The following is a 6,384-nucleotide window of genomic DNA, read 5'->3' as shown; positions in this document are numbered from 1 at the left end:
TCATGCTGTGGGATTTTTTTCAGCTGCAGGGACTGGGAGACTAGTAAGGATGGGGGAAAGATGAACGGAGCAAGCTACAGAGAGATCCTAGATGAAAACCTGCTCCAGAGTGCTCAGGACCATGGTAAAGGTTCACCTTCCAATAGTACAACGATCCTAAGCACACAGCCAAGACAACGCAGGAGTGGCTTCGGAAACAGGTCTCTGAATGACCTTGAGTGTCCCAGCCAGAGCCCGGACTTGAACCTGATCAAACATCCTTGATATTTCCCAAAAAAAGAAATTTGCAAAAATTTCAGGAAAATTGTTTTTGCTTCGTCATTATGGGGTATTGTGTGTAGATTGATGAGAATTTAAAAAAACATATTTTTTTGATTAAGGTTGTAATGTAACAAAATGTGGAAATAGTGAAAGGCTTTAGATACTTTCCGAATGCACTGTTGCGTGTCCCAATACAGCCCAAGGCTTACTTAAACTTCTTTTGGTATTTTTTGGACTAGTGTAAAATAGGGGACAACTCAACCTTGAGCGTCTTCAGAGGTGTGTGTCTTTAAGACAAGGATCGCCCGACAGCTCTTGATGATACTGGTTTGACTGGTATTTGGCAGTATTGTTGACGTCTGACGCTTGATATGTCCAACCCTATTCGTCAGGGTTGGGTGACTGCTTACTGAATACACAGCATTTCAAGCTTCTCTGTTGACTAAACCTTGAACAATGTTGCTTCATACCAAGATGCAGGATTTTCTCTGTCATCTCTGTCTGTGTGTGCCAGCCAGCAGACCTGTTTCAGACCTGTCTCACCTTACTGTACCTGTCTGTCTGGTTTACCTGTCTCTCCTTGCTGTACCTGTCTGACTGTCTGGTTTACCTGTCTCTCCTGACTGTACCTGTCTGTCTGGTTTACTTGTCTCTCCTGACTGTACCTGTCTGACTGTCTGGTTTACCTGTCTCTCCTGACTATACCTGTCTGACTGTCTGGTTTACCTGTCTCTCCTGACTGTACCTGTCTGTCTGTCTGGTTTACCTGTCTCTCCTGACTGTACCTGTCTGTCTGTCTGGTTTACCTGTCTCTCCTGACTGTACCTGTCTGTCTGTCTGGTTTACCTGTCTCTCCTGACTGTACCTGTCTGTCTGTCTGGTTTACCTGTCTCTCCTGACTGTACCTATCTGTCTGGTTTAACTGTCTCTCCTGACTGTACCTGTCTGTCTGGTTTACTTGTCTCTCCTGACTGTACCTGTCTGACTGTCTGGTTTACCTGTCTCTCTGACTGTACCTGTCTGTCTGTCTGTCTGGTTTACCTGTCTCTCCTGACTGTACCTGTCTGTCTGGTTTACTTGTCTCTCCTGACTGTTCCTGTCTGACTGTCTGGTTTACCTGTCTCTCCTGACTGTACCTGTCTGTCTGTCTGGTTTACCTGTCTCTCCTGACTGTACCTGTCTGTCTGTCTGGTTTACCTGTCTCTCCTCACTGTACCTGTCTGACTGTCTGGTTTACCTGTCTCTCCTGACTGTACCTGTCTGTCTGGTTTACCTGTCTCTCCTTACTGTGACTGTCTGTCTGGTTTACCTGTCTTTCCTTACTGTACCTGTCTGTCTGGTTTACCTGTCTCTCCTTACTGTGACTGTCTGTCTGGTTTACCTGTCTCTCCTTACTGTGACTGTCTGTCTGGTTTACCTGTCTCTCCTGACTGTACCTGTCTGTCTGGTTTACCTGTCTCTCCTGGCTGTACATGTCTGTCTGGTTTACTTGTCTCTCCTGACTGTACCTGTCTGACTGTCTGGTTTACCTGTCTCTCCTGACTGTACCTGTCTGTCTGGTTTACTTGTCTCTCCTGACTGTACCTGTCTGACTGTCTGGTTTACCTGTCTCTCCTGACTGTACCTGTCTGTCTGTCTGGTTTACCTGTCTCTTCTGACTGTACCTGTCTGTCTGTCTGGTTTACCTGTCTCTCCTGACTGTACCTGTCTGTCTGTCTGGTTTACCTGTCTCTCCTGACTGTACCTATCTGTCTGGTTTACCTGTCTCTCCTGACTGTACCTGTCTGTCTGGTTTACTTGTCTCTCCTGACTGTACCTGTCTGACTGTCTGGTTTACCTGTCTCTCTGACTGTACCTGTCTGTCTGTCTGTCTGGTTTACCTGTCTCTCCTGACTGTACCTGTCTGTCTGGTTTACTTGTCTCTCCTGACTGTTCCTGTCTGACTGTCTGGTTTACCTGTCTCTCCTGACTGTACCTGTCTGTCTGTCTGGTTTACCTGTCTCTCCTGACTGTACCTGTCTGTCTGTCTGGTTTACCTGTCTCTCCTGACTGTACCTGTCTGTCTGTCTGGTTTACCTGTCTCTCCTCACTGTACCTGTCTGACTGTCTGGTTTACCTGTCTCTCCTTACTGTGACTGTCTGTCTGGTTTACCTGTCTCTCCTTACTGTACCTGTCTGTCTGGTTTACCTGTCTCTCCTTACTGTGACTGTCTGTCTGGTTTACCTGTCTCTCCTTACTGTGACTGTCTGTCTGGTTTACCTGTCTCTCCTGACTGTACCTGTCTGTCTGGTTTGCCTGTCTCTCCTGACTGTACATGTCTGTCTGGTTTACTTGTCTCTCCTGACTGTACCTGTCTGCCTGGTTTACCTGTCTCTCCTTACTGTGACTGTCTGTCTGGTTTACCTGTCTCTCCTTACTGTGACTGTCTGTCTGTCTGGTTTACCTGTCTCTCCTCACTGTACCTGTCTGACTGTCTGGTTTACCTGTCTCTCCTGACTGTACCTGTCTGCCTGGTTTACCTGTCTCTCCTTACTGTGACTGTCTCTGGTTTACCTGTCTCTCCTTACTGTACCTGTCTGTCTGGTTTACCTGTCTCTCCTTACTGTGACTGTCTGTCTGGTTTACCTGTCTCTCCTTACTGTGACTGTCTGTCTGGTTTACCTGTCTCACCTTACTGTACCTCTGTCTGTCTGTCTGTCTGTCTGTCTGTCTGTCTGTCTGTCTGTCTGTCTGTCTGGTTTACCTGTCTCTCCTGTCCTTGGGTGGCAATACAGGAGAAGGTCACTGCCCAGGCCGTCCCTCCAGGAGAAGTCAATATGAAGATAGGCAGAAACTGCTTCTCCAGTAGAAATCCCGATCCCACTTGAAGTCGATATCATTGCAACGTTGGCTAGCTAAGCTCATGCTCAGAAACACATCATCGGGTCTCGCGCCGAACGGTGCATGTGCAGGCCGTCAAATCAAAGGCACTCCTTCGATAAAGTTGTTTTTTTGACAAAAATGAAAACGTGTCAGTTTGCGACTTTCAAAGGTTGGAGTAATAACATGTTCAACTACTTAAGACATTGTCTCCGATCTAGGTTGTGCATTTAGATTTAGAGAAAATGAACAACTAATTAATGCTTTTTCACTTCTCTCATTGACTTCTCAAACCCCAAACCCTGGCCTGGTCTGCTTGGTCTGTTTTGCAAGCATTCCCGGAAGTCTTGCAATGTTGCACCTCTGGGTTTACAAGGTCTATCGTTGTGATGGCCCCCAAATGCCAAGGTTAATATTACAACACATTTCATGAATTTAAACACAAACTGCAATACATTACATGTAACCAGCTGATGGTAGATGAGGGAAACACAGCAGCCTAGAACATGCCTCATGTCTCAATGACGTTAGCCCTGTGGGACACTGTGGGACACTGTGGGACACTGTGGGAGAGGGGCTTGGGATGTTGGCTGATGTCAAGATGTATAGGTTTCCTTCAATGGTCTGGCTGCGAAGCGGCCATCTTGGGAGGGAGAGAATGTTGTGTGGTAGCCTGAGAACTCCTGTGTTTCCCAGCCAACACGCATCTAAAGAATAACAATTTCACTAGCCATGAAGACCATCCATGAAGCCAAGGGGCCATGTCCACAGACCAGAGCCAAACGCTCTCCTCTCAGGCAGCTCTCCATGCACTCCTATAAATACATCTTATTTGTTTAGAGGCTATATGCATCTTTAGGAAAATACCACTGTGTTGACATAAGTTCACCCTCCCTTCTCCCTCTCCTCTCTCTTCTCCCAACTTTTTAACCTTCCAATGCCTGACAAATTCTTGACCACTGAGGAAAGAGAAATAGAGAGAGAGTGAGAGAAGGAAAGAGAGAGCGAGAGAGAGAGAGAGAGGGAGAGGGAGAGAGGATGTATATAGATAAAAATGAAAGTGACCGAGGTAGAGGGCAGAGGAACAGGGAGAGAGGAAGAGAAAGAAAATGGAGGGAGATTGGGGGGAGGAGAAAGAGTCGTCCTCTCAGAGGCCTCCACTGTCTTTAAGTCACTATGGCATCCACCAGAGCACTCGCATACGCTGGGGCTCTAAAGGGCCTTTGTCCTGTAAAGATGGGGTTTGGCTGATTTGGGGTGCATGTGGATTTGGGGGGGTGAGCTGGGGCTTGGCGTCGTACATTTGGCTCCCACATCATTGGAATGGCACACCAGTGTTTTTTTTGCAGAGGGATTTGCTGGAGGGGAGGTCGAGGGGCGAGGCGGCTCTGGTTTTTCAGGAGAGAGGTTTGGACGTTTTCCAAACAGTGCATTTTTGCTTTCAAGAAAGCTCCACTTGTGTAAATGTGCTCTTTGTCCCTTGGTCTATTGTTTGAACAGCATTGTGGACTTTCTGTGGGAGGCACACGGGGGACTGGGGGGCCAGAGAGGTACGGAGGGGGGCACAGCCTTGAATGGCTTGACTGAGGAAGATGGCGTTTTGGAGGGACCAAGGTACGGCACTAGAATGTTCTGATAGCCATACACACATGCACGCACGCGCACGCACAACGGGGATGAAGAGTTGGGGTCAGGGCCAGTCCTGGCCATTCTGCCACCCTAGGCTAGACAAAAGAATTGCTTCCCCGACTAGAATTGTCCCAGTAAGCAAAATGATGTTGAAATGACATTAAAAATACCTATTTTTCCAGACATTGGAGTTAGGTTCAATTTAGGTTCTGAATGAAAGGTGAAAATACGTATTTTCTGGATGTTAAAATCAAGTACATTTTCGGTTCTGAATGAAAGTTGAAAATACGTCATTTATAGACATCTATGTTTGGGCCAAATAAAGGCTGGCCCAGACCGGATCAAATCTGAGCTAAACATAGACATCTGCAAAAAAAGATGTCCAAAAGGCATCAGCGTCGGTCCATGCTTACTGAAGTATAGCTTACAGTGTCACCTGAAATTCAATTTTAGGAATGGCCATCTATCTGGTAGGCACAGGAGTTTGGTGGCACCTTAATTGGGGAGAACTGGCTCGTGGTAATGGAGCGAAATAAGTGGATTGGTAAAAAAGAAAAGTCAAAAGTTTGGACACACCAACTCAATTAAGGGTTTTTGTTCATTTGAACTATTTTCTACATTGTAGAATAATAGTGAAGACATCAAAACTAGGAAATAACACATATGGAATCATGTAGTAACCAAGAAAGTGTTAAACAAATCAAAATATATTTTATATTTGAGGCTCTTCAAAGTAGCCACCCTTTGCTTGATGACAGCTTTGCATTCTCTCAACCAGCTTACTGAGGTAGTCACCTGGAATGCATTTCAATTAACAGGTGTGTCTTGTTAAAAGTTAATTTGTGGAATTTCTTTCCTTCTTAATGCTTTGAGCCAATCAGTTGTGTTGTGACAAGGTAAGGGTGGTATACAGAAGATAGCCCTATCTGGTAAAAGACCAAGTCCATATTATGGCAATAACTGCTCAAATAAGCAACGGGAAATGACAGTCCACCATTACTTTAAGACATGAAGGTCAGTCAATACGGAAAATTTCAAGAATTTTGAAAGTTTCTTCAAGTGCAGTTGCAAAAACCGTAAAGTGCTATAATGAAACTGTCTCTTATGAGGACCACCACAGGAAAGGAAGACCCAGAATTACCTCTGCTGCAGAGAATAAGCTCATTAGAGTTAACTTCACCTCAGATTGCAGCCCAAATAAATGATTCACTAAGTTACAGACACATCTCAACATCAAGTGGTTAGAGGAGACTGCGTGAATCAGGCCTTCATGGTCTAATTGCTACAAAGAAACCACTACTAAAGGACACCAATAATAAGAAGAGACTTGCTTGGGTCAAGAAATACGAACAATGGACATCAGACCGGTGGAAATCAAACACTTTTTTGGTTACTACATGATTCCAAATGTGTTATTTCGTAGTTTTGAGGTCTTCACTATTATTCTACAATGTAGACAATAGTAAAAAAATAAAGAAAAACCCTTGAATGAGTAGATGTGTCCAAACTTTGACTGGTACTGTACATCAAACACGTGGTTTCCATTAATTGGGGAGAACGGGCTTGTGGTAATGGAGCGGAATAAGTGGAATGGTATCAAATACATCAAACACCATTCCATTCTCTTCGTTCCA

The sequence above is a fragment of the Oncorhynchus clarkii genome, chromosome 30 (genome assembly GCF_045791955.1).
Source record: "Oncorhynchus clarkii lewisi isolate Uvic-CL-2024 chromosome 30, UVic_Ocla_1.0, whole genome shotgun sequence".
NCBI classification, from domain to species: Eukaryota; Metazoa; Chordata; class Actinopteri; order Salmoniformes; family Salmonidae; genus Oncorhynchus; species Oncorhynchus clarkii.
Note: the sequence above shows the minus strand (reverse complement) of the source record.